At 37.3% G+C, this 24,945-nt stretch overlaps 1 protein-coding gene across 7 annotated transcripts in view; it reads right to left on the minus strand.

Annotated features, from left to right (window-relative positions):
• CNKSR2 (connector enhancer of kinase suppressor of Ras 2) overlaps positions 1-24,945 on the minus strand; it is a 276,951-nt gene that overhangs the window by 228,488 nt on the left and 23,518 nt on the right. The gene's annotated exons all lie outside the window — the stretch shown is intronic.

The raw sequence follows: 24,945 nt of genomic DNA on the forward strand, positions 1-24,945 counted from the left end.
GCAAGTAGAGGAACATGCTTAGAACAAGTGTGCAAAGAAAAGCAAAGCCCCATAACAGAGATTATGTAGCCATTGAAGGAAGAAAAGAGTCATAGTCCCAAAAGCTGCCTGGTTGCTGATAGGGTCTGGTACCAGGCCACACATGTTCTTATTATACTCTCAAACTTTATTAACGTAACTTGAGTTACCTTATAACCTCTCTATACTATCTTCTTTTTCTTTCATTCTTCATTGGTATGTACATATCACTCTCTCCTGGGTCTCTTATCTCTTTGTCAATCCCTTTTCAATCCCCTCTCTGGACATTTTCTCCAACACTTCTAAAATGCTTCTCTCCCTCTTTTATATATGTATGTATATAAATGTGTATATATATATATACATGTAAACTTTGAGCCAAGATCTAAGCCTCACAAATTTACTATGGAGAAAATCATCATTTTTGTCACTGAAACATTAAAATATACACGATTTTGTCAATATAATATTATGCCTTAAAACAATCAACAGGCAAGTTTGAAATCATTACTCCTGCATGTGTCCCTGACTTTTTCATTAACCTGTACTGTGTTCTACCATCTGCAGGGAAGAGGAATGAACACGATCAGAGTTCCAGAAAGGGGTTCCAAAAATAATGGAAGATCCAAAAATTTCCAAAATGAGGACATCTGAGAGATATTCTTAAGGATGCGTAAGTTTTCACTTAAGCAACAATATTGCAGGAGAAAGCTGAAGGAAGGTAAATACATAAAAAATCTAATATAAGATGCAAAAATAGAAAGAGAATATGCAAATTACTATATTTGGTATTCAAAATCTTGAAACCACTTAAAATACATTCCTTGTATAGAGGGTGACTCTATTCCTACGCCAGGAAATTATACCTGATATAAAAAATCATTTTATATATAAAACATGTAGTCTTATCTAAAAACAAAACACTTGTGTTCACAGCAACTTAAGAGTTCTGATGTCACTATTTTCTGTGAAGAACAAAGATCAACATGTGCAAATATGTGAGGACATAAAACCAGATTAGGAAATTAAACCTGCAGAAATTGAACATCCTTTTGCTTACTCATATACAGGAATGATAATTTGAACAGAAGACATTACTTTTAATCTAGTGTTCAGTCCTCTCACGTTACCAACATTGCTTTTTGTTTTTAAGATCTTCAGTGATAAGCATCACCAGATTCAATTGCTTCCTCGACAATCCTTCGCACTAAGCAACTTACATCTCTATTTCTACCACCGTTTTTCCAGTCTTTAAACTATCTCTGAGGACTTCCCAACTTAATCTCTTGCCAGTTAGTGAGACAAATAATTTGTTCATTCAAAATAGTTCTTGTTCTCTTCTTTCATTTCTGATCCCACTGTCACTGTATAGCTTGCCCTGATGCTTATCTAGCTGCTTCCCCTGGCATCAGTTCATCCAGTATAACATTGCCAGATCTCAAAAACACTCTTTAATCAAGTCATTTTCCAATTCAAAAACTTCAGCGACTCCCCCTGCTAAAAGGATGAAATACATATATATATATATATATATATATATATATATATGGAAACCCTGGTGGCGTAGTGGTTAAGTACTATGGCTGCTAACCAAAGGGTCGGCAATTCGAATCCTCCAGCCGCTCCTTGGAAACTCTATGGGGCAGTTCTACCCTGTCCTATAGGGTCGCTATGAGTTGGAATTGACTCAACGGCACTGGCTTTGGGTTTTTTTTTGTTGTTGTTGTTTGTTTATATATTATATATATATATCTTTTAAGGCTTTAAAAAAATTATTTCCTGGACGTCAGTATCAGGTGGCATTCTGGTTTTATGACATATACTTTAGACAATGAAAGCATTTTCTAGAACACATACAATCGGAAAGCTCACAAAATCATGCATTTCCTCTACATATAAACCAAACATCAAATCCCTAGCCATGAGTCCATTCCATCTCATAGCGACTCTGTACGACAGAGTAGAACTGCCCCATAAAATTTCCAGAAGCAACTGGTGGATTTGAACTATTGACCCTTTGGATAGCAGCTGAGCTCTTAACCACTGCGCCACCAGAGCTCCACTCTACGTACAGGTGAGTATATAGTACTAAATGGTTTAACAAAAGACAATCCTGATTTAAGAGCTTGTGGTACTTTCTAAAACTTCTGAAAAGGATGAACTTATGTTGTCGTCGTTACGTGCGGTCGAGTCGGTTCCAACTCATAGCGACTGTATGCATAACAGAACGAAACACTGCCCAGTCCTGAGCCATCCTTACAATCATTGTTATGCTTGAGCTCATTGTTGCAGCCACTGTGTCAATACACCTCGTTGTGGGTCTTCTTCTTTTCCGCTGACCCTGTACTCTGCCAAGCATGATGTCCTTCTCCAGGGACTGATCCCTCTTGACAACATGTCCAAATTATGTAAGACGCAGTCTCGCCATCGTTGCTCCTAAGGAGCATTCTGGTTGTACTTCTTCCAACACAGGTCTGTTCGTTCTTTTAGCAGTCCATAGTATATTCAATATTCTTCGCCAACACCACAATTCAAAGGCGTCAATTCTTCTTTGGTCTTCCTTATTCACTGTCCGGCTTTCACATGCATATGACGCGATTGAAAATACTATGGCTTGGGTTGGCGCACCTTAGTCTTCAAGGTGGCATCTTTGCTCTTCAACACTTTAAAAGGGTCCTTTGCAGCAGATTTGCCCAATGCAATGCATCTTTTGATTTCTTGACTGCTGCTTCCATGGCTGTTGATTGTGGATCCAAGTAAAATGAAATCCTTGACAACTTCAATCTTTTCTCCGTTCATCATGATGTTGCTCATTGGTCCAGCTGTGAGGATTTTTGTTTTCTTTATGTTGAGGTGCAATCCATACTGAAGGCTGTGGTCTTTGATCTTCATTAGTAAGTGCTTCAAGTCCTCTTCACTTTCAGCAAGCAAGGTTATGTCATCTCCATAACGCAGGTTGTTAATGAGTCTTCCTCCAATCCTGATGCCCCGCTCCTCTTCATATAGTCCAGCTTCTCGCATTATTTGCTCAGCATACAGATTGAATAGGTATGGTGAAAGAATACAACCCAGACGCACGCCTTTCCTGACTTTAAACCAATCAATATCCCCTTGTTCTGTCCAAACAACTGCCTCTTGATCTATGTAAAGGTTCCTCATGAGCACAATTAAGTGTTCTGGAATTCCCATTCTTCACAATGTTATCCATAATCTGTTATGATCCACACAGTCCAATGCCTTTGCGTAGTCAATAAAACACAGGTAAACATCCTTCTGGTATTCTCTGCTTTCAGCCAGGAACCATCTGACATCAGCAAAGATATCCCTGGTTCCACGTCCTCTTCTGAAACCAGCCTGAATTTCTGGCAGTTCCCTGTCGATATACTGCTGCAGCCATTTTTGAATGATCTTCAGCAAAATTTTGCTTGCATGTGATATTAATGATATTGTTCTATAATTTCCACATTCGGTTGGATCACCTTTCTTGGGAATAGGCATAAATATGGATCTCTTCCAGTCAGTTGGCCAGGAAGCTGTCTTCCATATTTCTTGGCATAGACGAGTGAGCACCTCCAGCAGTGCATCTGTTTGTTGAAACATCTCAATTGAAATCCCGTCAATTCCTGGAGCCTTGTTTTTCGCCAATGCCTTCAGAGCAGCTTGGACTTCTTCCTTCAGTACCATCAGTTCCTGATCATATGCCACCTCTTGAAATGGTTGAACATCGACTAATTCTTTTTGGTACAATGACTCTGTGTATTCCTTCCATCTTCTTCTTTTTTTGTTTTTTTTCTTTTGATGCTTCCTGCATCGTTTAATATTTTCCCCATAGAATCCTTCACTATTGCAACTCGAGGTTTGAATTTTTTCTTCAGTTCTCTCAGCTTGAGAAATGCCAAGCGTGTTCTTCCCTTTTGGCTTTCCATCTCCAGCTCTTTGCACATGTCATTATAATAGTTTACTTTGTCTTCTTGAGAGGCCCTTTGAAATCTTCTGTTCAGTTCTTTTACTTCATCAATTGCTCCTTTTGCTTTATCTGCTTGACATTCGAGAAAAAGTTTCAGAGTCTCCTCTGACATCCATCTTGGTCTTTTCTTTCTTTCCTGTCTTTTCAATGACCTCTTGCTTTCTTTATGGATGATGTCCTTGATGTCATTCCAGAACTCATCTGGTTTTCGGTCACTAATGTTCAATGTGTCAAATCTATCCTTGAGATGGTCTCTAAATTCAGGTGGGATATACTCAAGGTCGTATTTTGGCTCTCGTGGACTTGCTCTGATTTTCTTCAGTTTCAGCCTGAAATTGCATATGAGCAATTGATGGTCTGTTTCACAGTCAGCCCCTGGCCTTGTTTTGACTGATAATATTGAGCTTTTCCATCATCTCTTTCCACAGATGTAGTCTATTTGATTTCTGTGTGTTCCATCTGGCAAGGTCCATGTGTATAGTTGCTGTTTACGTTGGTGAGAGAAGGTATTTGCAATGAAGAACTCATTGGTCTTGCAAAATTCTATCGTTCGATCTCCGGCATTGTTCCTATCACCAAGGCCATATTTTCCAACTACTGATCCTTCGTCTTTGTTTCCAACTTTCGCATTCCAATCACCCGTAATTATCAATGCATCTTGATTGCACGTTCGATCAATTTCAGACTGCAGCAGCTGATAAAAAGGGTCCTTCTTCCTAGTCTGTCTTAGTCTGGAAGCTCAGCTGAACTCTGTCCTCCATGGGTGACCCTGCTGGAATCTGAATACCGGTGGCATAGCTTCCAGCATCACAGCAACACGCGAGCCCCCACAGTACAACAAACTGACAGACACGTGGGGGGGATAAAATTATACTTGGTAGCATTTCAGCACCAAGTGAATTTTACAAAAACCTATGTATATACATGGTTGTTGTTGTTGTTGTTTTTAGGTGCCACTGAGTTGATTCTGACTCATAGCAACCCAATGTACTACTACAGAATGAAACACTGCCTGGTCCTGCACCATGCTCACAATCATTGTTATGCTTAAGTCCATTGTTGCAGCCACTGTGTTCATCTATCTCGTTGAGGGTCTTCCTCTTTATCGCTGACCCTCTACTTTACCAAGCATGATGTCCTTCTCCAGGGACTGATCCCTCCTGATAACATGCGCAAAGTATGTAAGACAGAATCTCACCATCCTTGCTTCTAAGGAGCATTCTGGTTGTACTTCATCCAAGACAGATGTGTTTGTTCTTTTAGCAGTCCACGGTATATTCAATATTCTTCGCCAACACCACGATTCAAAGGCATCAATTCTTTTTTGGTCTTCCTTATTCATTGTTCAGCTTTCGCTTGCATAAGATGCATTGAAAATACCATGGCTTGGGTCGGCGCACCTTAGTCTTCGAGGTGACATCTTTGCTTTTTAACACTTTAAAGAGGTCTTTTGCAGCAGATTTGCCCAATGCAATGTGTCGTTTGATTTCCTGACTGCCGCTTCCATGGGCGTTGTTTGTGAATCCAAGTAAAATGAAATCCTTGACAACTTCAATCTTTTCTCCATTTATCATCATGTTGCTTATTGGTCCAGTTGTGAGGATTTCTGTTTTCTTTATGTTGAGGTGCAATCCATACTGAAGGCTGCAGTCTTTGACCTTTATCAGCAAGTGCTTCAAGTCCTCTTCACTTTCAGCAAGAAAGGTTGTGTCATCTGCATATCACAGGTTGTTAATGAGTCTTCCTCCAATCCTGATGCCGTGTTCTTCTTCATATAGTCCAGCTTCTCAGATTATTTGCTCAGCATACAGATTGAATAAGCAAGGTGAAAGGATACAACCCTGATGCACACCTTTCCTGACTTTAAACCACGCAGTATCCCCTTGTTCCATTCGAACAACTGCCTCTTGGTCTATGTACGGGTCCCTCATGAGCACAATTAAGTGTTCTGGAATTCCCACACAGTCAAATGCCTTTGCATCATCAAAAAAACACAAGTAAACATCTTTCTGGTATTCTCTCTTTCAGGCTTGACCCATCTGAGATCAGCAATAATAACCCTCGTTCTACATCCTCTTCTGAATGTGGCTTGAATTTCTGGCTGTTCCCTTTTGATGTACTGCTGCAACCACTTTTGAAAGATGTTCAGCAAAATTTTACTTGCATGTGATATTAATGACGTTGTTCAATAACTTCCACATTATGCTGGATCACCCTTCTTTGGAATGGGTACAAATATGGATCTCTACCAGGAAGCTGGCCAGGAAGCTGTCTTCCAAACTTCTTGGCATAGACGAGTAAGCACTTCCAGTGTTGCATCCATTTGTTGAAACATCTCAGTTGGTATTCTATCAATTCCTGGAACCTTGTTTTTCACCAATGCTTTCGGTACAGCTTGGAATTCTTCCTCCAGTACCATTGGTTCTTAAGCATATGCTACCTCCTGAAATGGTTTAATGTTGACCATTTTTTTTGGCACAGTGACTGTGTGTATTCCTTCCATCTTCTTTTGATGCTTCCTGTGTCACTTAGTATTTTCCCCACAGAATCCTTCAACACTGAACTCAAGGCCTGAATTTTTTCTTCCATTCTTTCAGTTTGAGAAATGCCAAGCGTGTTTTTCTCTTGCGGTTTTCTAACTCCAGGTCTTTGCCCATTTCATTACAGTACTTTACTTCATCTGCTCAAGTCACCCTTTGAAACCTTCTGTTCAACTCTTTTATTTCATGATTTCTTCCATTTGTGTTAGTGGCTCTACGTTCAAGAGCAAGTTTCAGAGTCTCTTCTGACATCCATTTTGGTCTTTTCTTTCTTTCCTGTCTTTTTAATGACCTCTTGCTTTCTTCATGTATGATGTCCCTGATGTCATTCCACAACTGGTCTGATCTTTGGTCATTAGTGTTCAATGATTTAACAAGTGATAAATGTGAGCAAGAACAATGAACTGTGCTATATTCATAGAATGGAATACTATTTGGTGATAAAAAAGGGACAAACACACAACTTCGATGGATATCAATGGCATTACACTGAGTTAAAAAAAACTAATTTCAAAAAGGTTACTGTATGATTCCATTTACAAGATATGCTGAAAAAGGCAAAACCATTGTGGCAGAAAACAAATCAGTAGTTACCAAAGCATTAAGAGCGGGGAAGGCTGTAACCATAGAGGGGTAGCAGGAGGAAGTTTTTTGGAGTGATGACCCTAGAGGTGTCAAGCAGGCTCAAAGGAACTATTATAATACCAATTTCAGAGATGAAGAAACTGAAGCTCAGAGAGATTCAGTAACCCCTTAAGTGTATATACTAAGTAAACAATTGACTAAGTAAGGACTGACACCTACTCCCGTATGATTCCAAAATCCAATCTGTTTTTAATATATCAGACCATCTCTAGATTGAGAAAACAATAAAGTAGACTTATACTCTTACAAAAAAGACTAAAAGGAGACAGGAAGAAATACATAGTTATTAGAATGAAGGGATAACGTAGGACAGTAAGCTAATAAAATCATACTTTTCCAGACCTTTGTGGAAAAAAATTCTTTAAAAGTACTATGGACTGAATTATATGCTAACACACATCAAATACAGATACGGTATCCAGTTGGCATTCATTCTGAAGCAACATTTAAATGAATGAAAGGAGAAGCATTGCAGGCAGTTTTTAGATACCTCTGAAGCTAATACAGTATTATTATACTATTATTACATAGTATTGTATGCCAAATAATAAATAACTGGTTATTAGAAAGGCATAAAAATATTTACAATGACTGGCTTTAAAGATGTGACGATCTGTCAAAAAAGCTTATAATTCTATAGATAAAATAGCTGGTAGGCGTTCTCTTTTCTAGTGGTAACAAATGAATTGTTGTTGTTGTTAGGTGTCGTTGAGTCTGTTCTGACTCATAGCAATCCTTTGTACAACAGAACGAAACACAGTCTGGTCCTGTGCCATCCTCCGAATCGTTATTATGCTTGAGCCCATTGTTACAGCACTGTGTCAATCCATCTCGTTGTGGTTCTCTTCTTTTTCGCTGACCCTTTACTTTACCAAACATGATGTCCTTCTTCAGAGGCTGATCCCGCCTGATGACATGTCCAAAGTACATGAGACAAAGTCTTGCCATCTTCAATTCCAAGGAGCACTTTGGGTGTACTTCTTCCAAGACAGATTTGTTTGTTCTTCTGGAAGTCCATGGTATATTCAATATTCTTTGCCAACACCGTAATTCAAAGGCATTGATTCTTCTTTGGTCTTCCTTATTCATTTTCCAGCTTTCGCATGCACATGAGGTGGCTGAAAATATCATGGCTTGGGTCAAGTGCACCTTAGCCCTTGAGGTAACATCTTCATTTTTCAACACTTTAAAGAGGTCTTTTGCAGCAGATTTGCCTACCTAATACAATACGTCAAATGAATAGGCGAGCTCTATTTGAATCATGTTTTGAAAATTAAAAGTTTGTCAACAGGTGTCAAAAATGTTTTGGGGTCTTTTGAAAATTAAAAGTTTGTCAACAGGTATCAAAAATGTTTTGGGGATACATACCATATATTCATTTAATATAAAGACAATTTAAAATGAAAGACTCCCATTGTCATATTTGTTATCCTAAAAAACGCTTTAAGTATTTTCATCTAAAAAATACAAGTTAATTAAGAATCTTAAATAGCTTCAATTTGTTGCTTTCAATTTTTATTTAGACTTAAGAATTTTGGGAGGTATGTGGGTACATAAAAGTCACAGTTGTAAGTTACTACTGTATATTTGGTTACTAATGCTATGTCCATTTGTAGTCAAATTTCTCTAATAGGACAAAATTTTCCTTTTTAATTGAATACAATGAAACCATCAAAGGCAGTGATTTGCTGAGTTCAGTGAATCTTACATAGAGCTCATCAATATGATGTCTCGTCCAATGCTAATTCATGAGAAAATAATTGCCTAAACTTGATGGAACTTAATACAGCTGTCATCTTCTTTATTATTTTCATTCAATGTCTAAACAATATTGTTGAGTGTGAACACACCGAAAATTGTTTCAGAAATGTATGAATTTTGTAAAAAATTGTACATTCTGAGGGGAAAAACAAGAATGTTGTATCCAAATGCCATCCAGATGAATTCTGAAGGAATAGTATCAAAAAGGATGAATGAGTCATCTTTGTCAGGGTCCTGGGAGACATTTCCTTCTCTAGGGAGGACATGTCCTTGGGCAGGAGGGAACTGTCCCCCAGGTGGGCGGGGGGAGGTGACAATGGGGATAATTCATGAGTTGTACCATTGAAAAGTGTAAAACTTGTTGATCCAATTCTACTTCTGGGGACACATCTAATTATGGCTCATCTCAGCCCCAGGCTTCTCTTAATACTCTTGCTTTCCCCAGATTTAAACCGGGTTCCTAGGTTACTAACTGCCTGTTCCTATACTTCCATCAAAGCACAGATCTCCACATGACTCTTCTCGGACCGATTAGCTTGCTAGCTAACAAATCCCTCCCTTCCTGTCCCAATATCAGGATCCCCACCCTACTGCTTTTCCAATTCCTGATATAAACTCTCATCTATTCATTCAACAAGTATTTATTGAACGTCTATTTATGAACCAGGCATTATCCTAAGGGTAGGGATAAAAAGATGAGCAGAAACAGATATGGTCCCTTGCCTTCATGAAGCTAATATTTTATTGGAAGAGAAGCACATTAAGTAAATAATCACACAAACAACCCTGAGAAGTAAATCAAAAAGAAGTGAAGGTACCTGGCATGGAACTCCAAGAGCCTAAATAATAGGGGGATTTGACCAAAGAGAGATCAAGGGTAGATTTTCTGGGACAAATGTGGCAAGAACTAATGTCTAGGTATGAATGAGAGTCAACTAGGCAAAGAAGGAGAAAAGACCGTTAGACTCTGGAAATGGCAAAGACCCAGTATGTGTTCCTACCTTCACTTTTGGGTATATACCTAGGGGGATTTGACCCAGAGAGATCAAGGGTAGATTTTCTGGGACAAATGTGGCAAGAACTAGTGTCTAGGTATGAATGAGAGTCAACTAGGCAAAGAAGGAGAAAAGACCGTTAGACTCTGGAAATGGCAAAGACCCAGTATGTGTTCCTACCTTCACTTTTGGGTATATACCTAGGATTGGGATTGCTGGGTCGGTCACATGGTAACTCTGTGTTCAGTTTTTTGAGGAACCACCAAATTGGTTTTCACAGTGGCTACACCATTTTACATTCCCACCAGCCATGGATGAGGGTTCCGGTTTCTCCACAACGTCACCAACATTTGTTCTTTTGATCATTGCCATTTTAATGGGAGACATGATGGAGAGCATTGACTAAAAATCACAGTATGCAATTTGTGGTGCAGTGGTTAACACTCAGCTATTAACTGAAAGGTCGGCAGTTTGAACCTACCAGCTGCACCACGAGAAAAAGATGTGGCAGTCTGTTTCCGTGAAGATTACAGCCTTGGAAGCCCTATGGGGCAGTTCTACTCTGTCCTAAAGGGTCGCTATAAGTTGAAATCGACTTGATGGAAATGAGTTTGTTTTGGGGTTTTTTTGGATATTCTAAGTTCATCGACTGAAAGGCTTAATACAGTTAAGATGTCAATACTACCCAAAAAAGCATTCTATAAATTCAGTGCAGTACCCATCAAAATTCCAACAGCCTTCTTTGCAGAAATGGAAAAGCCAATCCTCAAAATTATACGAAATGGTAAGGGATCCTGAATAACTAAAGCAATCTTGAAGAATAAAGTAGGAGGAGTCACACTTCTGATTTCAAAACATACTACAAAGCTATAGTAATTAAAACAGCCTGGTATTGCTATAGTAATAGACATATAGACCAATGGAATAGAATTGGAAGTCCAGAAATAAATTCATACATCTGTGGTGAACAGATTTTCAACAAGGGTGCTAAGTCCATTCAATGGGGAAAGAAGAATCTCTTCAATAAATGGTGCTGTGAAAACTGGATATCCACATGCAGATGAATGAATCAGGATCCATGCATCACAGCACACACAAAAAACAATCCAAAATGGATGAAGGATATAAAGTGAAAACTAAAATAATAAAATTCTTAGAAGAAAATGTAGGGGCGGAGCTGTGGGACCTAGTGTTCAGCAATAGATTATCAGAAATGATGAGAAAAGCACAACCAGTAAAAGACAAAACAGGGACCTCATGAAAATGAGATACTTTTGTACGTCAGCAGACTTTAGCAACAAAGTGAAAATACAACCTACATATTGGGAGAAAAATTGGGGGAATCATATATCAAATGAGGGCCTAATACCCAAAATATCTATAACTTACCAACAAAAAGACAAACAACCGTATCAAAAAAACAGGAACAGTTCATCAAAGAAGATATTCAAACGGCCAACAAGCATATGAAAAGATGCTCAACATCATTAAAAAACATCATTAGCCATTAAAATCCCCCAAAAACCCATTGCCCTCGATTCCAACTCATAGCAACTCTATAGGACAGAGTAGAACCGCTCCATAGGGTTTCCAAGGATGTAAATCTTTATGGAAGCAGACTGCCACATATTTCTCCCATGGAGTGGCTGGTGGGTCCCCTTAGGAATCTGTCTTTGGTTCCTGGGGCCCCGGACAAATCTCTTTTAATAGGCCAGCTTGCACCTGACAAGAGACATTGCAATAACCCCCTGGTGACTGTTTAAGAGGTAGTTTTCGTAGAACCATTAGCATAAGCAAATTCTTTTGAGGTGCAGAGGGAGATAGTGTACTGGCAGGAACTGACTACTCAAGTGTTTATGGGTTTAACTGATTATAAGAGAAAACCCATTGCCTTTGAGTGGATTCCGACTCATAGTGACCCTACAGGACAGAGCAGAACTGCCCCATAGTGTTCCCAAGGAGTGGCTGGTAGATTCGAACTGCCGACCTTTTAGGCAGAGGCTTAACCATTGTGCCACCAGGGGAGATGCAAATCAAAACAATAATGAGGTATCACCTCACCCCTGTTAGAATGGCAATGATCAAAAAGACAAGTCTTGGGGAGGTTGTGGAGAAACTGGAACCCTTATCTATTGCTGGTAGGAATGTAAAATGGTGTAGCCAGTGTGGAAAAGTTTGGCAGTTCCTCGGAATGCTGAACACAAAATTACCATATGACCCAGCAATCCCAATCCTAGGTATATACTCAGAAGGCAAGAATGCAAACAAACAAAAGTACACCAACGTTCACTGCAGCACTTTTCACAACAGCCAAGAGGTAGAAACAACCGAAATGTCTACCAACAAAATGTGGTATACACGCACAATGTAATATTATGCAGCCATAAAAAGAAATGAAGTTCTGAAGCAAGTCACCACATGGATCAACCTTGAAAACATTATGCTGAGTGAAACCAGTCACAAAAAAGACAACTACCGTATAATCTCACTTATATGAAATTAGCAAATATATAGAAACTAATAGTTATTAATGGTTGCTAGGTGTATTTTTTTTTTAGGTGTAGGAGAGAGGAGGATAAGGGGAGTTTTTGTTTGGTGGCACTGAGTTTATATTAATGGTGGTGGGATGTTTTAGATGAGGATAGGGATGATGGTGGTCCAACGTGAAGAATGTAATCAATGTTATTGAGTTGTAAATGTGGAGGCTGTGTTGGTGGATGTTTTGGTATGTATGTTATCACCCACCCAGTACCCAGTGCCGTGGAGTATGTTATCACCACAATTTAAAAAAGAGAGAGAGAGAGAGAAAGAGAATTAAAGAAAAAAATTCTTTTTTTTTTTAAATGAAGATAAGGTTTTTAAATCGGGCTTGTGTTCTGAAAAGCTCTCTCTGGCTTCAATGTGTAGAACAGTGACTTGTGACCAGTTTGTCCTTTGCCAAAGAAAGAGTCATCTTGGGCAGGAACTAATCTTCCTGCTCGGCACCTTCCCTTGGTTGGCTACTTCAGCTACGTGAGTTGAAGCATACAACTTACCCAAACGTTCTTACTTTGGCCTGTTTTATCCCTCCATCGCTCTCTACATACCCCTCACTCTCCTCCTAATAAAGGAAGTGAAGGAAAAAACCTATAAGTAGAACTTACTCCATACCTTATTTATAACTATATCCATGGTCTCCTGCATAAAAAATCAAAATCAACAGAAAAATGTGGTAAAGGTAGAACCACCTTTAAATGTGATTCTAGAAAAATGGTACAGTAATACAGAGTGTACAAACCTGCCTTTAGAAGTTACAGCCAATCATTTTAATTCAGATATATGCAACTCATTAATTCTGACTGAAATAATGTCCACAAAAAAAGTCTACCATAAAAATGACTGTGGAAACAAAGAGCACCACCTGCTAGTAAACCTAATCTCCATACATCTCCTACGACCCTTCCCTAATATAAAACAAATCTTATTATCATCTCAAACCCACTAGAGCCTCCTGCGCTGTTAGACACACACATACATATACATTTTCCCACACTAAATGCATGTCAACATTATTAACTATTCAATAATTTCAAAGGGTCAAGCAAAAGAACAAAAAAGATGGAAACATTGGGTGTTGGCTCATAAAACAGGTTCTAAAAAATTAAGACCCAATTTAATTTTCAGCTAGCATGTATTTTGCATCTAATGTTTCTATCACTTAGCTTTATTGAACATTAAAATGAAAAATAAAGCTATGAGTTTTGGCCTTTTAACAAAAGGTTAAAATTTATTAATAAGAATTTATTATCAAGATAAAAAGAATCCTACCCTGTGCCACAGCCATTTCTGATAAGACTGTCTAATAAGAATATAAGCAGTGATATTGAATTTTATATCTGTTTTGCTTCACGTGTCAGAATCAATACATAATATCATACTATTACATTAAAAAGTAGCCCTGGTGAAGCAGTGGTTAAGCACTTGGCTGCTACCCAAAAGTTCAGGGGTTAGAACCCACCAGCTGCTCCACAGGAGAAAGATGTGGTAGCCTGTTTCCTTAAAGATTTACAGCCTTAGAAACCCTATAGGGCAGTTCTACTCTGTTGTACAGGGCTGCTATGAGTTGGAATCGACTTAATGGTAACAGGTTTGGTTTGCTTTGGTATTACATTAAAAAGCCAAATAATTTTTATTAGCCTATCACATAAATTTTACCTGGCCTAGGAGAATTGGCTATTTTAAGGGCCCGATTTTTCTCCTTAAAATTCATAAGACATGCTCTAAATAATTCTCATAATTATAACTCAAAGCAATATCAATTTTCCATTACTTCTCAAACTTTAATGTACATAAAAAGATCTAGGAGTTTCGTTAGAAGTGCAGCTCCTGATTCAGTAAGTCGGGGCTAGGGCTGCTAATTTGTTCACCACACTTTGAGTAGCAAGATCCTATATTACTTTGTACAATTGTAAATTTAATATCAGTCCCTTAATTAGTTGTGCACTAATAAATTCCAAATTCAATAATGCTTTTATAGCCTTTAAAAAGTACCCAATTCAAATTTAGCTAAATTTTACAGGCAATTCACGTCACAATCTATATACTAGCCAGAATATGGACATTACTAGAGCAATACCTGTCAAAAAATGCTTGATTTTCTTCAACAAGTGATGAGGTCATTATCAAATAGGACAATAATAATGACTGGTAATATACATACATCAGCACACTTAGCCTTATGTTTCTAAATGCCTAGCCATGTCCTTTTTGGCTTACCAAGCCGAATTAGAAGATATATTTGTAATGATACCCAAGAATCAACAAATATATACTATAAGTTTATATACCACAGTGCTAGAGAACAACAACAACAACAAAAAAAGAACAAATTTCCCATACTGTAGGCTAGACAAATTATTCAGCTAAATGGAGAGGGGAAAAAAAGGCTATTTCAAACTAATTATAATTATGTCAATTTGAATAAATTCTTAATTGCTTGTTTTAAGGAGCATTTAGAAAACTATTCCTAATTTTCTAAAATGTGGAGTCCGCAGAGAAAATCACCAGCCTAAATAAGCACAACTAGTCTCATCCTTTACAGTACTGTTATAAAAGAGTGCAGTGGAAAGTCTTCAAAAAAAAGGAGAAGAAACCACGCTCAATACGAACGCATGTCCTTTATCATTAAGCATTTCTGAAAAAGCTCCTGAAGTATGACTCTTAGCATATCTCTCATAGTTCCTCTCTGCTCAGTATAATTTGCCTTCATTTTATGATAGCATTCTACTGTAATCAATGTCCATTAGGGAACTGGGGTTTGTCCTCTCACCAATTAAACTGGAAGAGAACATCGGTTATCATTGCTTTCCCTCGGTTTCCTCTAGACTCCAAATCCCTAGAAGTGAGTCAGAGATACCTCAAAATCAAAAAAGGAAGGAGGAAAAAGTTCTACAGAGTTGTATATGAATCAAAATTAAAAGAGAGAGAGAGAAGATATCAGAGCCTTGGCTAATCCTGTGTCAAAGAAACAAACTGACAGATCCACATTTTTTTTTTTAAGTCTTACACTCACCCTTACACCAAAGAGTCACTGCCTCTCCAGTCACAAATTAACTTCCATACCATCTGTTTCTTAGCAGATTGTAATTGCTTGCCAGGAATTTAAGAATTAGCTTTTAGATGATATTTCCCAAGTCCCAAGTCATAATTTAATACTAGATTCATACTGTTGGCGACTCAACAGTTAATGGAGCTTAATGTTCTTATGATTCTCCTGATTAAATTACTGCTCAAAAGCCTAGTTTGAGAGACAGGCATTTATAAAAGAGAAAGATACATGGAGATCATCTTTGCTCAGGTCCCAAAACTTAAGAGTTGTCTAACATGAAATATAATTTAAGGTTAATAGATACTGATGTTATATGAGAAGACAAAAAAAATAAATTACTCCACAAGATATGAACAATTAGCTCTTCTCCTACGGAAAGGAGACTAGCAAGGAGGAAAAAAAAAGAAATGTGGGGATTGGGGAGGTGAGGGCAATGGCAAAGACCCAACACATGTAATGACTTGATATTATGCAAAGTGCTACCCAAGAAATGTCTAAGCTTGGCCCAACAAGAGTGCATTCACTCACCCTTCAATGAGCCTTTGGTCACTGGCTACAAGCAGCTGTGTAAACAATCTTTTAGCAAGCTTTTATTTCAGTTCAATCCCAAATCTCTCCATTGGTGAATTTCAGTCAAACAATCCTGTGGGATGCCTGATTTGCATACATAAAGATATACTACCACTGACTGCTACACAGGCCTATAGGCCTAAAAACTATAGGCCAGACAGCTGTAAATCAACCTAGGAAAAGGAAACAACCAAGCACTAACAAGGACTCACCTCTGGTAGGTACAAACTAAGAGATATTCCCAGCACCATCCTGCAAATATTATAAACATAATAAAGTAAAAGCTAACTTTAATAAGCATTACAAATAATCACAGCAAAAACTACAGAAAATATGGACAGATGTTCCTAAATTAATGTATATGAGGAAGATTAATTTTCTATTTTAAATTCACACATGAGTCAAAACGGCTTCTTTCCAAAAGTCAATACTTCACAACTCATAATAACTTTAAACAACAAGATACTAAACTCAAGGTACTTTTCCAGAAATGGAAAATTTTTTAAGCAATGTAGAGTGAAAAAGGACCTTTTCATTTCAAGAAAAAATATAAAAATAAATATACTGAAATATTTAACAAAGCAAGAAAACCTACAATTACTTTTTATTGTCAGCAGTCTCCCAGGAAACATGTTCCCTTGGTTATAGCATCACAGATTAAAAGTCATTTAAGTGTGATTCATTCAATAATGATAAAGGCAACTATAAGTTCCTGTTAAAGTTGTGGACACCTCTAGTTATGAACAAAACACTCTGATCCTGACTTCCCAGTGCTAAAATCCAAAAAAGGTAAAGAATTCACAATAGAAACTTGCATTTGCATTCAAAACTTTGAGTCATGTCATCTCAGGAAAATTTTACATATAAAAAGAACTGATTTCATTATTTTTCATGGCAATCTCAAATCTTGTCAAAAAGGAGGAATAAAACAACCAAAATTATTTCTGCTCAAATAGGTGGGGGTTTGTTTTAGGGACTTGAGGTTGGCGATCTTGTGGAAACCTAACAACAGAAAGTATAAGAAAAAAGAAAGAAATTAAAAATGATAAAAAGTCTCACATAAGAAACAGAATAAATGATCTTGAGAAACTCCTCCCTGGAAGGAAATACATACAGCCCGTGAGCATCTGTCTTAATTATCCCCAATGCTTTAATACGGTATCTATCTAGTCTCTAACCTACAGCGTTTTAAAGCATTGAGATCAACTAGTTCCACCTTGGTCAACTAATGAATACTGAAATTAGGGGCATATCTTCTGGAATAAGATTTATTTTCTTTAGCCTTCATTTCAAACTTTTAATAATTTTTAAGAGTACAATACTAACTACAGCATAAGATTTGCTCCAAAATATGTTACAGCTTTTAAATTTATTTTAGAAATAACATAGTCCATGTTCCAAAATCAAAAGCCTTGGCAGAGTACATAAAATGGGAGAAGAGTAGTGTTCGTTTATGACTAAGACCTAATAAAGCCACAAAATCAAAAATTGTTAAAATGAGAAACAGAACCAATGAAGGAGCCCTGGTGGTGCAGTGGTTAAGAGCTCGGCAGCTAACCAAAAGGTCGGCAGTTCAAATCCACCAGTCACTCCTTTGAAACCCTATGGAGTAGTTCTATTCTGTCCTATAGGTTGGCTATGAGCTGGAATTCACTCCACAGCATGGGTTATACAGTTTCGTTGCTAAGAAAAAAAAAAAAAAAAAGAGGATGATAATACAAACAACACTTTTCAATTTTTAAAAACAAATCTTATATCAGCTAATGAGATAAAAAATTGTTTAAGTATGCACAGGGAAAGTAATCCATGATTTGGCCAAAAAAAAAGAAAGAAAGAAAAAACCCGTTGCCATAGTGAACCTATAGAACAGAGTAGGACTGTGCCATAGGGTTTCCAAGGAGTGGTTGGTGGATTTGAACTGCTGACCTTCTGGTTAGTAGCCATAGCTTGCTGTAGCTCTTAACTACTGCGCCACCAGGACTTCGTGATTTGGCAACAGGATTAGTACTCCCTGTACATTTTTTTTTTGTACATTAGGAAGACTTCAAGATTACAAACTTATATTTCAAATAACTATTTCTATAAACTGAAGAGAGACATGATACTGACTCTACTATTCCTACCTCTTCTTCTCTTGACACAAAGAAAATGGAGGAGAGATCAGAATCTTAGTGGAATACTTTTGGGCCCCACCTGGGAGGGATCCAATGGTTCCACCTGTCCATTTCTTTAGTCTCAAAGGTTTGGCTTTATGAATTTCAAGAACAGTTAAAACTATTTTCAGGAAATTTCTAAATAATAATGGGGCACATAGTTAGATCCCTGATGATCCAACAGGAAAAATGTTAAAATCATATCATCAGTACATATAAACTACTATCAGCTAAAAAATGAATTACATTTTTATAGCTAAAGCTACATTTTTATTATAAAATCTGAAGGTAAGTTACTTGATAGTCTAAGCTACTAAGTTAAAATATGTAAAAATAATCAACATAAATTTGCTTCCTAGAAGACATGAAGCTAAACCCTTAAGCCTCAGAGATCACTAATGATCACTTCCTTAAATTAACTTCTCTAAACCAATCCTTAGGCTTTATATAAATATGGGTTATTAATTTTTTAATTACAAATTTGAAAGGTGGTGTATCCATTTGAAAAAAGGATGACTAGACCTGGCCAAATGCAGAGACAGACACATTTAAGACAATTCAGAATCATCTTGTCAACATACTTAATAACCCACTGCCGTCAGGCCAATTCCGACTCATAGTGACCCTATAGGACAGAGTAGAACTGCTCCATAGCGTTTCTGAGGCTGTAATCTTTACAGACGCAGACTGCCACATCTTTCTCCCTCAGAGGAGCTGGTGGGTTCAAACTGGTGATCTTTTGGTTAGTAGCCGAGTGCTTAACCACTGCACCACCAGTGCTTCTCAAACAACACACTACTTATGAATAAACCTAATAAGAAATACAGAAGACATTTCTTTGGAAAAGCTATCAAATTTCACTGAAGGATATAAAAGAAGATCCAAATAAATAAAAAATGTCCTATCCCTGAATGTGAAGACCCAATAGTGTATGGATATTAATTCTCCCCACATTAATCTATCAATAGATTAATTAATATATTAACCTATAGAATCTATTAGTTCCAGTAATTTAGTAATCCCAACAAAACCCTGACAGGATTGTGTGAGACTTGAAAAATTGAACTTAAATTTCATATGAAAGAAAAAAATGAGCAAAACCAAGAAATATTTTAAAAGCATGGGGGAGGTATTTGATATGCCATTCAGACAGAAAACACTGTATTAATACATCAATAAGTTAAAACTGCACTGAAATGAAAACAGATATATAAGCCAAAAAAGGAGAATCCAGAAACAAGCCTATGCATGTGAATTTTAGTTAATACAATGGAAATTTATCATTTTAATTTCTTATAAAGCTGGCGTTTCCAATAAGTAGGGGAAAGACAGACTATCCAATAAGTTGTGTTAGAACAACTGGCTATCCATTGGGCGGTGGGGAAGTCAGGCCCTTACTTTATATAGTATATTTTTTAAAATTTTGTACTAAAAAGCTAAGCTACAGTTAAAAATAAATGTACTGGAAGAAAATATGGGAAAAGATGTGTACAATATTGGGACGGAAAAGGTCTTCTTAAACAAGCCACAACGCCTAGCAGCCATAAAAGAAAAAAAATGACAGATATGATTACTCTGAAATTTAAACATTTTCCTGAAAAAAAGACACTTATGAGGCCCTAAGTGTAGGGGGTTACACGCATAAGCCCTAGTTCCTGATAAAATTCCATCCTCCCTCATTACCCCTTAAGAAGCTATGCTTTAGTGAGCCACTACTTCTTATGGAAGCATGTTACATCCTTCACATACGGATCCCAGAATAGGGTATTTTTTCTTCAAAAAAAAAAAAAATCTATGAAAGGTTAGTGGTTACGTGCACTGGTTCTTTCAACTAATTAAACTATTCTTGCAATCTAGTTTACTTTATGTACATGTTACCTGCATGTTTCTATTTATGAAAACAGAAGCTGCAATGAAAGGCCCTAAATGGAAGTTTGTTATATAATGCTATTTTCTGGAAGCAGATATTTAAAATGTACTGCTGGTTACCCTTTGTTCGAACAAGTGGCATGTGGTTTAAATGAAACATAATATAGCAGCTGTATAAAGAATGGAAAGTTATAAAATTGGGTCAATATAATGATCCTTATTTAGGATAAGAGTTTACATTGCATTAACAGGTACTTAATAAGACCATAAGACCAGCTATGGGACTGTATGCCATTTTTGCATTTCCAGAACACAGCCTAGCTCATACAAAGTATTTTTTTTTTTTGCATAATGAATCTCCCTTCTATATTTTAAAATTGCAACACAGATTTAAAGTTAGTTTTGTGGGATTTCTTTAAATTTTGTGTAAGATTTTCTCCTTCCCAAGCCCTTATATAGTGAAGAATCACCACCTAACTCTGTTCCCTCTGCAACTCAACTTTGCAGTCACCAGCCATAACCACCAAACCCATTGCCATCCAGTTGATTCTTCTGACTCATCGACTCAATTTCCACTCATTGACTCATAGTGACCTTATAGGACAGAGTAGAACTGCCCCCTAGAGTTTCCAAGGCTGTAAATCCTTATGGAAGCAGACTGCCACATCTTTCTCCCATGGAGCAGCTTGTGGGTTTGAGCCACAATCTTACGGTTAGCAGCCAAGCGCTTAACCACTGTCCCACCAGGGCTCCCTTCATCAGCCATAGTCACAATCGAATTTAATGTACTTTCCCTTGTCTCATCATCATGGAATCTGAGTTGCCTCTGATACTAAAATTATATGAAACAAATTTAAGGTAGACCTGTTAATGTATATAAACATATCATGGTCATTGGGAGCGAGTCTATTCTTCATAAAGTAGTAATACCAGTATGAATTCATAAATTTGGCACTGATGATTAAAAAAAAAGTACCAAATGAGAAATTTGAGAATACTGAAGGAGAACTGATTTCCCCTCTGCCTGTTACCTGCAAATGATCACATCTGCAAAATGAGGGGGAAAAATTGCCATTTTAAAAGAAATTTTCCTATTATGGGGAAATTTTCTTAAAAAATGTATACCAGAGTTAAAGAGGAATTCACCCTTGTGTTTTTCTAGTACTTGTATGGCTTAATTTTTTTATGTTTAGATACTTAATCCATTCAGTTTATTCTTGTGTATGGAGCGAGGTATGGATCTAATCATACCATTTATTGAAAAGTCCATCATTTCCTCACTGATTTGAGATGCCACCTTTACCACACAGTAAATTTCCATATGGGCTAGGGTCTAGTTCTGGGCTTTTTATTCTAGTCCACTTGTACATTTATCTATTCATGTGCCAGCACCATAACTGTTTTTATTATAGAGGCTTGACATTTTAATGTCTGGTAGGGCTAATTGGAAGGAGCCCTGGTGGCGTAACAGTTAGGCCCTTGGCTGCTAACTGAAAGGTTGGCAGTTTGAACCCACTCAGCGGTTCCGCAGGAGAAAGACCTGACATTCTGTTTTCATAAAGATCACAGCCAAGAAAACCCTATGGACAGTTCTACTCTGTCACATGGGGTCGCCAGGAGTCAGAATCGACTTGACAGCACCTGACAACAACAACAAGGACTAATCGCAATTTACAGTTTTTATTTTTCAGTTGTTTTGCTGGGTATTTTTGTTTACAGGTTACCACTCCCTGTATTCAATCATGAGCTTAAGGATTCAATAGACTAATTTGAAATTATGTCCTAAACATAATTATCATGGTAAGCCAAGCACAAAAAAATTAAATTATGTCAAATAAATGTGAAAATTTCACTGCCTAGCATTTTAGAATGATCTTCTCTTTTAGCATAAATATTTAAGAGCTAATTAAATGTTGACTAGTTTCATCTTCTAGAATATAAAAAATGTATTATTATTTGTAAAATGTTGTAATAGAATATATGTGCTAATTTGCCATTAAAATTTCAGATTAGTTGTTATAGATAAAATGGAAAAATCATATAAATACATCAAGTTTGCTTTAAAATATTAAACCTGTTAAGTGTCATCATAAATTCAAACAGTCTTTGACAATAAGCATTTACACCATCTAATCTAAATTAGCGTAAACTGAATCATTCTAAAATATTAATGATTTATTGTAATTTTCTAAATTTATTGACTAGATAAGAGCAACAGGAATTTTATGATCAGTGTCCTTTTATGTGTCCTAGGTTTTCAACGCTATGTCCTTACTTACCCAATGACACCACAAAGAGTTGGGCCAATTGTGTATTGCGAACCTGCACAAACATACATAGCATGGTGGAAAGTTACACAACTGAATATGGCATCCCTGTTTTTGCCCTTTTTGTTCACTGAGTAGAAAAACACTTCTTTGAACTCAGGTAAGATGAACTAGAAAAAAATAAGGGTCACTACTGGGTAGTTCTTATTTAATTTGGGAGGCCATATGTCTGAGAAAAAATGCATGGCCTTTGGGGTCAGGGGGTTCTAGGTCCAAATCTTGAATTTGTCATTTACTGAGACATTTAACTTCTCTGTGTCTCAACTTTAAAATCAGTTAGTAACATCTACCTTAGAGATGCTGCTGCAATGCCCAAATCTAATCACTAAAGTATGAAAAGTGACTAACACATAGTAGGCACTGAGTAGATAGTTACTATTTGTTCAAGTTTCTAGTTTTACATTAACTGTGGGTTAGAAGTTTCTCAGGATCAGAGGCTATGCCATTTGTTTGTTTCTTCCTGAACAAGTTACCTAGTACTCTAAACACAAAGGTAGTGGGGAAGTTTCCTCTGACTGATTCTTAAAATGAAAGTACCCTAAAGATAAAAAAAAAAAAAGATAGTGATTGCTATATGATGCACCCAAACAAAAAAACCAAATCCACTGCCGTCAAACTAATTCCAACTCAGAGTGACCCTACAGGACAGAGTAGAACTACCGCCCTATAGGGTTTCCAAAGAGCGGCTGGTAGATTCAAACTGCTGACCTTCTGGTTAGCAGCTGTAGCTCTTAACCATTGTGCCACCAGGACTTCCCATGATGCATAGGTTTCTATATTCTAGATAGGAATTATTGTTAGATGTCATTGAGTCAGTTCTGACTCATAGCGATCCTATGTACAACAAAATGAAACACGGCCTGGTCCTGTGCCAACCTCATGATTGTTGTTATGCTCAAGCCCGTTGTTGTAGCCACTGTGCCAATCTATCTTGTTGACGGTCCTCCTCTTTCTCACTGACCTTCCATTTTACCAAGCATGATGTCCTTCTCCAGAGACTGATCCCTCCTGACATGTCCAAAGTATGTAAGACGCAGTCTCGCCATCCTTGCTTCTGAGGAGCATTCTGGCTGTACTTCTTCCAAAACAGGTTTGTTCATTCTTTCGGCACTGCATGGTATATTCAATATTCTTCACCAACACCATAACTTAAAGGTGTCAATTCTTCTCTGGTCTTCCTTATTCATTGTCCAGCTTTTGCATACATATGAGGCGATTGAAAACACCATCGAGGCAAGAATTAGGGCGCTGTTTAAACAGGCATACAGGTCTACAAACACATCTACTCTAGAACTCCGTAATTTTGAAAGGAAGGGAGAAAAATAGGCCACTGAAAAATGATGCTCTACCAAACCTACAAGTGATATTTGTCTAGCTTTGAAAAAGGCCAAAATGAGATATCCCTGAGCCAGACCTTTATAGCTCATGCAGAGACGGATTACCTAGTAGCCAAGGTATGCACGGGCTTACTTACGCTTACTTACTAATCTGTAGTGCACGATTTCACCTGTTTTTTACCACATCAACGATGTGATGAAGCCCATGTGAAATCGTGCACTACAGATTAGTAACTAAACACAATAAGCCTGTACGTACCTTATCTACTGGTTAGTCCACCCCTGAGCTCATGTCATCACCATTTTGGTTAAATGTTTGTATATTCAGCTACATATAAAGAAATATGAACCTGTATTATTTCCAATTTTAAACTATCTTTGACCACTTAACATAAAAAGTCAAAAGGTTGCTATCTATCCTTACAATTTTTAGTTATTCCAAGACTATGGACTATCCAAGCTTACTTTTTCCTGATCATTTTTAACCCAATTTTCTAAGCTCATTCATTCTATTAATATCACTGACATCCTTACTTATAATAGAATTCCTAATTTAACAAATCACTTCTCAGAAAAGATACATCTTAGCTAAAAGGAACAAGCTCGAAAAAGGTATAGCTGTATGTTCAAATTCCAGGGCGTTTTTAAAGATAGACTAAAAGATTTAAAAGCTATACTTGCATTCTTCTACCACTGCAAAACACTTATAAGGAGCAAAGGAAGAAAGAAGCATCTGAAACACATAGAAGTTTTAATTTAGCCTAGTTTGCCCAAAAAGCATTAAGGCAAATTAATGATTTTAAAATAATATTTTCTTTATATATTTTGATCCGGGTTTTCCCTCAAGCAACCACCTCTGAACTTTTAGTTCATAGAAATAAAGCTTTCGATAAAATGCTTAATCCATACAAACAGATAAAAGGGAAATCTCTGATCTTGAACTTAAGTCTAAATCAGAGCTGGATGCTCTACTACATCCAGTTAGAATTTGGTCCAAACCATATTATCAGTCAACTCAGAGGAAAAGATAAAAGGCACTCAGCTCTCTCGGCTGGATTTCCAGGACTAGACTGAGGTGAGGACAAAACATTTCCTATAATCTATCTTTCTTAGGTCTTGAAAGGAAGGAAGAGAAGAAAAAGGAGATACAGAATACTCCCGGCCCTGCCCCTAAAC

This window comes from Elephas maximus, chromosome X, assembly GCF_024166365.1.
Source record: "Elephas maximus indicus isolate mEleMax1 chromosome X, mEleMax1 primary haplotype, whole genome shotgun sequence".
In the NCBI taxonomy this organism is placed as follows: Eukaryota; Metazoa; Chordata; class Mammalia; order Proboscidea; family Elephantidae; genus Elephas; species Elephas maximus.